Below are 11,979 nucleotides of genomic sequence, written 5' to 3'. Positions count from 1 at the left end.
ATGATTCCATTTATAAGAAATATCCAGAATAGGTAAATCCACAGAAACAGAAAGCATATTGGTGGTTGTGAGAGGATAGAAGGACAAGGGGTTTTCTTTTGGGGTGATGAAAATGTTTTAGGGATCGTGGTTGCTCAACATTGTGAATGACCAGGCACAGTGGCTCACACCTGTAATCCTAGCACTCTAGGAGGCCAAGGTGGGAGGATAGCTTGAGGTCAGGAGTTTGACACCAGCCCGAGCAAGAGTAAGACCCCTCTACCAAAAGCAGAAAAAATTAGCTGGCTCTGGTGGTGCATACCTGTAGTCCCAGCTACTCGGGAGGCTGAGACAGGAGGATCGCATGAGCCCAGGAGTTTGAGTTTGCAGTGAACTGTGATGATGCCATTGCACTCTACCTGGGGCAACAGAGCAAGACTCTCTCAAAAAAAATTGTGACTGTATTAAATGCTACTGAACTGTACAGTATAAAATGATTCATTTTATGTTATATAAGTTTTACCTCAATGAAAAAAAATCAGGTGTCACATTCTTTCCTTGCTTGAAAAAATGTGTCAGTAAAAAAAATTATCCCAGGAAAAATTAATAAGACTCTTACAATTTTTCTTTTGACATTCATTCACCCATGGCCTCCTCAGTGTACTCTCTGCAGACGGGTACTTATTTTTACTCAATCTTCCTATCTCCCATTTTTCCATTGAAAACTCACCACTCATGATGGATTAAGATATAGGGTTTAGTGTAATAACTGACAGTGAATTCTGGTTCAAACTCATTAATGGGGCCTACCCAATTATTTCTTTGGAGACTTCCTTTTTGACTCACGAATTAATTAAAAATGGATTGGTTAACTTTAAAGTGTTTAGAGATTTTTCCTGTTATCTTTCTATTTTTGATTTCTAATTTGATTCCCATTGTGGTCTTAGAACATATTCTGTATAATTTCTATTCTTTTCAATTTCTTGACATTTGTTTTATGGCCTATCTTAGTGAATGTTATGTAGGTACTTGAAAAAATATATATTTTGCTGTTATTGGGTATATATATGTGTGTGTGTTTTATATATGTAAATTAGATTCTGTTGATTGATGGCATTGTTTAGTTCTTACATATCCTTGTGATTTTCTAGCTAGTAGTTTTATCAACCGCTGAAAGTGAGGATTTTGAAGTCCTCAGCAAAGACTGTGGATTTGTCTGTCTCTTTTCGGCTCTGTGGATTTTAGTTTGTGTATTTTGAGGCTGTGTTGTTTGGTGTGTAGATACTTAGGATTGTTATGACTTCTTGATATATTTATTCTTTTATTATATGTAATGTCCCTCTTTGTCTCTAGTTTTCTTTGCCCTGTAGTCTACTTTATCTGATATTAACATATATAGTCACTCCTGCTTTTATTATTTATTAATGTTTTATGATATATCTTTTTCCATCCTTTTACTTTCTACCTACCAGTGTATTTGAAGTGAGTTTCTTAGAGACAGCACACTGTTGCATCATTATTTTTTAAAATCTACTCAGCTTATATCTGTCTTTTATTTGGTATATTTAGATCATTTACATTTAATGTAATTATTGATATTATAGGGTCAGAGGAAAACTTCCCCTTTGTCCTCCAAAGGTTCACTAAAAATCAGCTGACAAAATGCAGATTGATAAGAAAAAAAGCATACAAATTTATTAATATGCATTGGGGGGGAATCACAGAGTGATTATTCCACCACCCAATGGGGTACAGATGCTTATATACACTTCTTCTTAAGGGAAAGGAAGATGGGGATGTATGGATTTTAGGGGGCAATAAATAATTTTTAGGGAAATTCAATGGGTTTGAAGAACATATAATGACCTAGGACAAAGTCTGTTGGGGCTATAGAGCAAACAGTGGTTTGTGACAAAAGTGTTGATATTTATGACATATGTGTTGACAGACTTAAGTCTTTCTCTCTGCGATATGAGTTCAGTTAATGAAAACTCAAGGAAGGATTTGGAGGTAAATTGTATTCTTCTTTAGCAGGTCTGGATTTTAGGCATATAGGAGGACTTCAGAGAACTTTATTCCGGGCTTTGGGAGAGACAGAGGATTGAGAGACAGAAGGGAGGGTAAGGTCAGAGAGACCTTGAAGATTTTTCATTTCAGCATGTCAAGTGCCATATTTTGGGGTATCAACTTCCAAGCCCCAATAATATATTAGAGCTTAAGTCTATTACTTTATTATATGTTTTCCATTTATTTTCTCTGCTTGTTATTCCTCTTTTTCTTACCTTCCTATGGATTATTTGAATGCTTTGTAGGATTCCATCTTAATTTATTCAGAGTGTGTTTGAGTTAGTGCTTTATAATTTTTTTTAATAGTTGCTCTAAGTATTATAATGTACGTATGTAATTTATTATAATCTGCTAATAAAATGGAGAAACCTCACTTCCAGTTAGGTCCCTTTACTCTTCCCACTTTTAAAATATAGTTTTATTAATTATTTTCTCTATATAATTTAAGCACCATTTTAGATGGTATTAATATGTTGCCTGTCTCCTGTGTTTATATGTGTATTTTCATCTTGTTGAGGAGATATTTTCAGAGTATGTACATTCTGAGAGATTTTGATACATCTTGCCAAGTTGCCTTCCAGAAAGCTGTATTAAATTATACTTCCATTTCTAATGATTTAGAATATGTAAATTTTTTTTTAAAGTAAAAATAAAATCATTGACTTTAGCAAATTATTTGGTAATATGGAATTTAAGTTTTTGCCCTTGTTTCTAAGGCAAGAGCATCTGTTGACGTCTTTGCTGTCTAGGAGAAGCCAAAAATTCAATTGGGAGCAGATTTTTTTGTTTCATTTTGTTTTTCATTGACAAATAATAATTGTATGTATTTATGGGATACAATGTGGATGTGTCATCAAATGCATATATTGCATAATGATCAAATCAGGCTAATCAATATATTCATCACCTCAAATATTTATCATTTCTTTGTGGTGAGAGCATTTAAAACTCTCTCTTAACTATTTTGAAATATACATTAACTACAGTCACCACATTGTGCAACAGATCTCCAGAATTTATTCCTCCTAACTGAAACATTGTACCCTTTGATCAACATCTCTCCTTTCCCTGCCTACCGCTCACTCTTAGCCTCTGGTAACCACCATTCTACTATCTACTTCTATGAGTCTGACTTTTTTAGAGTCCACATATAAGTGAGATCATGAGGTATTTGTCTCTCTGTGCCTGGCTTATTTCACTTAGCTTAATATCCACTAGATTCATCCATGTTGTTGCAAATGACAGAATTTCCTGCATTTTAAAGGCACATATATATCACATTTTAAAAATCCATTCATCTGATGATGGACACTTGAATTATTTTCATATCTTGGATATTATAAATAATGCTACAATGAGCATGGGAGTGCAGACATGTCTTTGACATATTGATTTCAATTCCTTTGGATATATATCCAGAAGAGGAATTGCTGGATGATATGGGAATTCTATTTTTAATTTTTTGAGGAACTGCCATACTATTTTCCAAAGTGGCTATATTAATTTGCAATACCACCAACAGTGTACAAGGGTTCCTTTTTCTCCATGTCCTCACCAGCACTTGTTATCTTTCATCTATTTTGTAATAGCCAGCCTAAGAGGCATGAAGTGATGGTTCATTATGGATTTAATTTGCATTTCTCTGATGATTAGAGATGTTGAGCATTTTTTAAATCTATCTGTTGATATATAAAATATATATTTGTATGCATTCTTTTGAGAAATGTCTATTAAGGTCCTTTGCCCATTTTTAAATAGGCTTAATTGTTTTCTTGTTATTGAGCGAGCACATTTTTCTTTTGCTCTGTAAAGAGTCACTTGGTGGAGGTGGTCCTCTCCTCATAACAATGAGTGGAAGAATATAAGTGAATAAAATATGGTGTTCATCTCCTAGTGCATTTGTTTGAATAGGCAGAAAAACCATCTCAATACAGTATCTCAAGTGAAATAATAAACTGAGATTATGCTTTGTAAATGGTAAAACTTTAAACAAATAATCCTCATCCTCACTATTACTTAGAGACCACAAAGGCACATCAAAGAGGACATGCTGTTACATAGGACTACATATGTACCTTAGTGTTGTTATATTTGGGGGGAGTTATCTAAATAAAGTACACATCATAAGTCAAACCACAGATGTCTGAGATGATTCTGTGTTTCAAAAGCCCTAAGACTTCGTTCAGTACAATAGGTCTTTCTGCCTTCTCTTTTCCTTTCTGTCTTCTATGCATGTATGTTCCAAATGCTTTATTAGTGTGACCAAAAGGGTTTATTACCATCATCTGCTTCAAATGACATGATAAATCTCTTTGTCAAGATCACAATTTTTAATTCTATTTTCAGACATGACAGTAATTAGATTATTTGTTTTGTTTTGGGGCCTGATCCTAATAGTTACTTTTCAATTGGTTCATTTACCCTTTAATCATCGTTTCTTCATAAGAAACCACATGAATTCAGAACTATTATGCCTGCGTGTTTTCATCATAGGGTTGTATCATTCAAACATTAAAATTTTGCAGATTGTTACATTTTGATTATCTCAGAATCTTGATTGTGTTACATAATCTTTTAATGAAACTGCATGTGTATCTGCAGCCCATAATGTCTTTTTTCCCATATGATTTAGGTTTAATTTTATTACCATTCTAGAAACAGATACAAATTAGAGGGAAATTAGAAACAATATTGGCACAACAGATTCTCAATTTCATGATGCATTAAATTTAGGGGCAATTTATCACAAGTGGGAAAAGTTCAAGTAGTGGCAATGATCACAGAGCTAAATGAGAGCTCTTGAAGAGGTATTATTTTATCTTTAAGGTTTAGAACAAAGAAAACCCATCTGTTCACCACTCTGAATAGAATTGAGTACCCACATCATTGTGTCTGCCACTAGGTCAAGATACTGTTTAGGGGCACTTTAGTGGCTGCAGAAATTTTATCTTCTGTGGTAAATTTCTGGGGAAAAGAGTATGAGGAGAGAAAATCTGTTGTGTAGAGGAAAGGAAAAGTATAGTTCCATACAGATGCTTTAGCTCATTCTATAAATATCTAGTACTATTCATTCTGACATTAATCATTGGTTATATGTGCGAAGAGGTGTCCTAGGCACTTGAGATGCAATGCCAAACAGAGTGACAATGTTCTTGTTGAGAAAGACCAATTGATATTATATAGTGAAAAAGATAAAATTCACATACAATCTATATGACATATATGATATTTGTATGATCCTACAATCATATATACATGAAACAGAGAATTAACATAAGATGGTATCTTAGAGAGTGACTGGGTGGCCTCTTGAGACCAGCTGGCTATGAAGTCCTCTCTGAGATGGGGCATTAGAGTGTGAGATGTAGAGACCGCCAGAAGCAGAGGGGAGCAAACACATTTCCACACCTGGGCACCTCGAGACTCTCCTGAACTCCAGGAGGACAGAGTTAAGTGCTAGTTTTCTACCAGCCCAGGATTAGTCCCTGCAGCTGCAGTGAAAAAAATCCCAGGAGAAAACTCAGAAATCAAAATGGAGAAAGGGAGACATCAGACTAAAATTACTAGAAACCTTGAGGAGGTAAAGAAGGAAAAACAAAAATAAGAAACAGGGAGACCAACAGGAAGGGTAGGTGATATAGTTAACTTTCCCCTCCCTTGCATCTCGGACTGCTGGTGGGCTCCCCAGCAGGTGGAGAGACCTGCAGACACCAGCCCAGAGACGGCCACCGCCAGTGAGCAGTAAGCCTGTAGCAGACACGGCACCAGGCTCCCAACTCCTGCAGGATACCTCCCTGTGCACAGACCTGAGCCATGCGACAGGCGCCATATCTCAGAGATTGAACACCTTCCAATTAAATAAATCAGCCACAGAAATAGAGCAGAGAAACAAGAGAAAAGAGCAAAGCCTATAAGAAATGTGGGATTATGTGAAGAAACCTAATGTTAGGATCATAGGGTTACCCAAAGGGGAAGAGAAAACACTCAAGGGTTGGACAAGCTATTTGAAGATATAATAGAGGAAAATTTCCCAGGCCTTGCTAAAAATCTCCATATATAAGTTCAAGAAGCTCAAAGGACCCCTGGGAGATTCAATGCAAACAAGAAGACGTCACGACATGCAGTCATGAGACTGACCAAAATATCAACTAAAGAGGCCCTTCTAAGAGCTGTAAGATGAAAGAAGCAAGTAACATACAAGGTAAAACCAATTCGAATAACACCAGACTTCTCTACTGAGACTTTACAAGCAAGGAGAAACTGAGCCCCCATTCTCACTCTTCTGAAACAGAACAATGCTCAGCCTAGAATCTTATTCCCTGCAAAACTAAGTTTTGTATATGAAGGAGAAATCAAGACATTCTCAGATAAGCAAAGACTGATGGAATTCAACAAGACAAGACCAGCCCTTGAAGAAGTACTCTAAACAATATTAGCCACAGGTCAGCACAATAAATGCTCATGAATGTAAATCTACTCAAAGCTAAAGATCAAAGCTCAGACACTACAATGGCTCAAGAGAGAAAACAAAGCAACAAAGTTCAACCCAACATAATGAACAGAAATCTTCCCCACCTGTCAGTTATCTCAATAAATGTGAATGGCTTGAACTCCCCACTCAAGAGACATAGGCTGGCTGAATGGATAACAAAACATAAGCCAAGTATCTGCTGCCTTCAGGAAACACATCTAACCTGCAAGGACTTTGACCTTAGGCAAAGAATTTATGAAGAAGATCCCAAAGGCAATCACAACAGCAACAAAAATAAACAAATGGGACCTAATGAAATTAAAAATCTTTTGCCCAACCAAAAGCAACTGTCAAGAGAACAAACAGACAACCCACAGAATGGGAGAAAATTTTTGCAAGCTACACATCCGATAAAGGGCTGATAACTAGAATCTATTTAGAACTCAGGAAAATCAGCAAGAAAAAAATCAAACAACCCTATCAAAAAATGGGCAAAGGACATGAATAGAAACTTCCCAAAAGAAGACAGAATAATGGCCAACAAGCATATGAAAAAATGTTCAATATCTCTAATCATCAGGGAAATGCAAATCAAAACCACAATTAGATATCATTTAACTCCAGTGAGAATGGCCTTTATCAAAAAGTCCCCAAACAACAAATGCTGGCATGGATGTGGAGAGAGAGGAACACTCCTACACTGCTGGTGGGACTGCAAACTAGTTCAACCTCTGTGGAAAGCAATATGGAGATACCTCAAAGTGATACAAGTAGATCTACCATTTGATCCAGCAATTCCACTACTGGGTATCTACTCAAAAGATCAAAAGTCGCTTTATGAAAAAGACACCTGCACTCCAATGTTTATAGCAGCACAATTCACAATTGCAAAGCTGTGGAAACAACCCAAGTGCCCATCAATTCATGAGTGGATTAATAAAATGTGGTATATGTATACCATGGAGTACTACTCAGCTTTAAGAAACAATGGTGATATAGCACCTCTTGTATATCCTGGATAAAGCTAGAACCCATTCTACTAAGTGAAGTATCTCAAGAATGGAAAATAAGCACCACATGTACTCACCAGCAAATTGGTATTAACAGATCAACACCTAAGCGGACATATAGGAGTAACATTTATTGGGTGTCGGGAGGGTGGGAGGGGGGAGGAAGGGACGGGTATATACAACCACAAGGAGTAAGAAGTTCAACGCTTGGGGGATGGACACACTTGAAGCTCTTACTCGATGGGGGAGGGGGGACTGTGGCAATATATGCAACCTTAACACTTGTACCCCTACAATACACTAAAATAAAAAAAAATAATAATTGAAAAAAAAAAAAAACAAGAAACAAGAAAAACCATCAGATCAGTTAATTTAAACCTTGGAGTGGCCAGGAGATCCAGAGTTTCCCCAAAGAATGGAGATCTCTTGAATCTGAAGAGTTGAGGAAGAAAAATCATGATTGGTCTAAAGAAACTGCCCAGCGTCCAATCCGAGGGGCAAAAAGAAGAGCTGGCAGGAATGTCTCCGGATGGGGACAATTTTACTGGGCTATTCATGAGGCCAACCAGAGGCCAAGGAACCGGCCCTGTCCCTGTCCTTATGAAGAGCCTGACACAGGATTCTGAGATGCAAATGGGAGGACGTCTTTTCAGGTCCTCTCTGTGCAGATGTGCTCGTCCCTCCAACTCCTGAGCTCCAGCCCAGGCCTGTGCCATCCCCAGCCACTTTGAGGGGCCACCTGAGTTACATGCAGGGTCCTCAGGCATCCAGATGGGAGCTGCAGAACATGAGCCCTCCGTGGTCAGCTCCAAGCCTGGCTTCTGCCTTTACCTGGCAGCTCCCCACCCCCGCAGCAATGGTTGACTTCTTCTGATTCTGATCTAGATTCTGAATTTAGAGATGGTTAGGACCTGGAATTAGGACCCAGATCCCAATTATGTCTGAAAGCAACAGAATAATATAATCTCTACACTGCTGCATGACTTGTGGCTCAGCCAATACAATGAGAATAAGGTGTGAAATAAATGGGGAAATAACATCTGAGGTGTGAGGGGCAAGAGGGAAGCAGCCACACGAGCTTCTAGGGGTGCGTTCCTGGCAGAGGAGAGCTCAGTGCAGGGGCCCAAGCTCCATGGTTGGAAGGAAGCTGGTGCAGCTAGAGGGTGATGGTTGAGGGTCACTGGGCATGTGATGAGGCCAGTGGGTGTGGAGAGACTGTAGTGGCCCACTTACAGGATGGGGAATGACACACATAAAGACATAGACATAAAACATGGACACAAGAGAATTGGCTGCAGTCCTAGAAAAAAAAGCACACAGACACAAAGACGGTTCAAGGCTGCAGCACTTAAAGTACCAGTCGTTTTATTTTTATACTATTTAATTGGGCAAGTGTCCTGCAGCTATTTTCTCATGCCAGCTATTTTCCCAGCTACTTTCTGGTACGTGACTTCCCACGGGCCAACAGCACCTGTTTCTCCAGAAATAGCACAAGAGATGTCCTTTAACTCTTGACACTTTAACATTTCTCCAGACATAGCACAAGAGATGTCCTTTAACGTTTGTGGATAACAAGACGCCTGGCTTGGTTGCATAGCACAAGAGAAGAAGATGTTTACATTCTCTCTTCTACCGTCTAGTACCACGCACAGATAACAGACAAACTTGGCTCACATGCGAAACCACAGGTCCTTGTCCATTTGCCCAGAGGAACAGTTCTATCTGCTGGTCAACAAGTCACGTCCTGCTAATTGTGGGAACAAGCAATGTGCTCCCGTTCTGCTGACTTTAGGTCTCAGCCAATCTGACCCAGGGATGTCTCCTTCAGGGACCAGAAACCTGGGTACTTAAATCCCACGTTGCTGAACACAGGAGTTGAGGAAGGCTTACGTTATCCCTGTGTGGCAGTCACTGCCAGGTACCTTCCCTGTAAGCATCCATCCCCATTTTTTTCCTCTCTCACAGAACCCCAATTTTGTGTGGGGTTGCATTGTACCCAATTAAAAACCCTTAATTCCACAGAGTCCACTGCAGGGAGGAGTGGTCACATCACATAGTTCTGGTTAGTAACATGTATCCAGAATGCTGATGAGAAGAAATTTCCTTTCAGGATAGAAAAGGAAACTTTGGTGGGGCGTGGTGGCTCATGCCTATAATCCTAAGACTCTGGGAAGCCAAGGTGGGAGGATTGCTTGAGCTCAGGAGTTCAAAACCAGCCTGACGAACAGTGAGACTCCCCCCACCCCTCATCTCTACTAAAAAACAGAAAGATTAGCCATGTGTCATGGTGCACACCTGTAGTCCCAGCTACTCAGGAGGCTGAGGCAGGAGGATCACTTGAGCCCAGGAGTTTGAGGTTGCTGTGAGCTAGGCTGACACCACAGCACTCTAGCCCAGGGGTTAGAGTGAAACTCTGTCTCAAAAAATATATATATTAAAAATAAATAATAAAAAATAAGGAAATTTCTGGAAAGTGGCTTTTCATGCTTTCCTATTCTTCGTGCCTGGAATGCTGATGCAATGTCTGGGTATAGAAGCCATCTTGAAACCATGAGAATGAAAACAACAAATGAAGAATGAGATAATAGAAAGACAGGAGTCTGGGAAACTGATGGCATCATGGACCTACTGCACTCCCCAGTTCTGCCAACCTCTGCACATCTTGTTGGTTGCAATGAACTAATCTTTATGTGTTTTGGTGCTAGAATCCAGTCATTCTCACACTTGTAACCAAGAACAATCCTAAATCATAGAACACAGAATAGGAAAAAAATAATCATTTTGGGAACTGTAGAAAATATTGGTTAAAATAATCCAGGTATAATGATAACCCAGAAGAAGACAAAGCTAGTCTTGCACTATTGCCATATGTCATCCTGTATTTGGTCCCAAGTATTATGGAAGCTAAAACCAAGAGGACATTTCTCAATACAACTACTAGCACTACTATTAATTCTATAATAGTAATAAAGATAATAACAGCAAAGCTATCTCACATTCCTTAAGTGTTTACTATGTGCTGGGCACTCTTCTAAGCACTCTTCTAATGTGTTAAATTATTTAATCCTCAGAACAACATTTACAATTATCTGCATTTCGCAGATGAAGATGTTGAGATAAAGAGAGCTGAAGTGGCTCGCCTAAGGTTAAAGATCCAGGATTTCAACCTAGGTTGCCTGACTGCAAGGCTTGCAGTATAAACCGAATTTTATGAAATTCTCATAATATCTAATGTAGTATCTTTTTAACTTTGGTAAAGGTCTGCTCAAATCTATTGCCTACTTTAAAAAATTGGTTTCTCATCTTCTTAATGTTGATTGTCTATTTGCTTTTCAAAGTTAAAACAACAACACTGACTGTTGACTACTGAAAAGAAACAAAAATGGAAGGAAACAATGGAATGGCATCTTCAAAGAGCAGGGGGAAAATAACTTCCAACGTAGAATTATATATCCAGGAAAAATATTCTTCAAACATGAAAGTGTAATACAGACATTTTTGGACAAACAAAAAATTAGAAAATTCGTTGCCAGGATACCCACTCTAAAGGAAACATGAAAGATTATCCTCCAGGCATTATTAAGGAAAATTAAGCCAGATAGAAACTTGGAGATGCAGAAAGAAATGAAGAACAACAGAAAAGGTGAATAAGTAAATCTAAATGAATAGGCCACAGAATGTTGCTCCCAGAATGTAATTCTCTGCAGGCCTGGCTGCTGAAGCTGCCTGCTATAACCGGAAACCTGTTTTATCTAACAGCTGCTGAAGCGAACTGCTGGGCTCTCAGACTAGTTTTACCCGCCACGGTCCCTCACCAGTCAGAGCTGGTCAGCTCCTCAAAACCTTACCAGTGCCAATGAACTTTCTTTCAGGACAGTACTTCCCAGTTCTCCTTTTTCTAAAACCTCCAAACTTCTCCTTTGTTCTTCAGACATACTGAAGACCACCTCTTCTGTGTGCATGCCCTGAACTGCAATTCTTGTTTCCCAAATAAAATATTTCAAATGTAGAGATGTGTCTCTATATTGTATTTGACTTGGACAATGTCTACCATAGTCATCAATGGATGGAAGCCACTAGATGAAAAGTTGATGGGGGACTTTATAAAACAGAGGCATCAGACTGTTACCACCTGCTCGAAACTTAAAAGAAGGACAACCAGACATTACTTGCCTTCTGCTGTGAAGCAATCTAAAGCAGCAGTCCCCATCCTTTTTGGCACCAGGGGCTGGTTTCATGGAAGACAATTTTTCCACAGATGAGGGGGGAGGGGTGGAGCTCTGTGGCCTTGTTCCTAACAGGCCACGGACCGGTACCAGTCCGCAGGCTAGGGGCTGGGGACTGCAGACCTAAAGTACACAGCACCACCTAATGAAATAGTCTTTCCATTAAGCAGTGAACCTGAATCTAATCAAGCCTTGGCAAACATCCAATTTATAAGAAATAAATTTG

Source organism: Microcebus murinus, chromosome 12 (genome assembly GCF_040939455.1).
Source record: "Microcebus murinus isolate Inina chromosome 12, M.murinus_Inina_mat1.0, whole genome shotgun sequence".
Taxonomy (NCBI): domain Eukaryota; kingdom Metazoa; phylum Chordata; class Mammalia; order Primates; family Cheirogaleidae; genus Microcebus; species Microcebus murinus.
The sequence above is the reverse complement of the archived record's forward strand: the minus strand, read 5'-3'. Positions refer to the sequence as shown.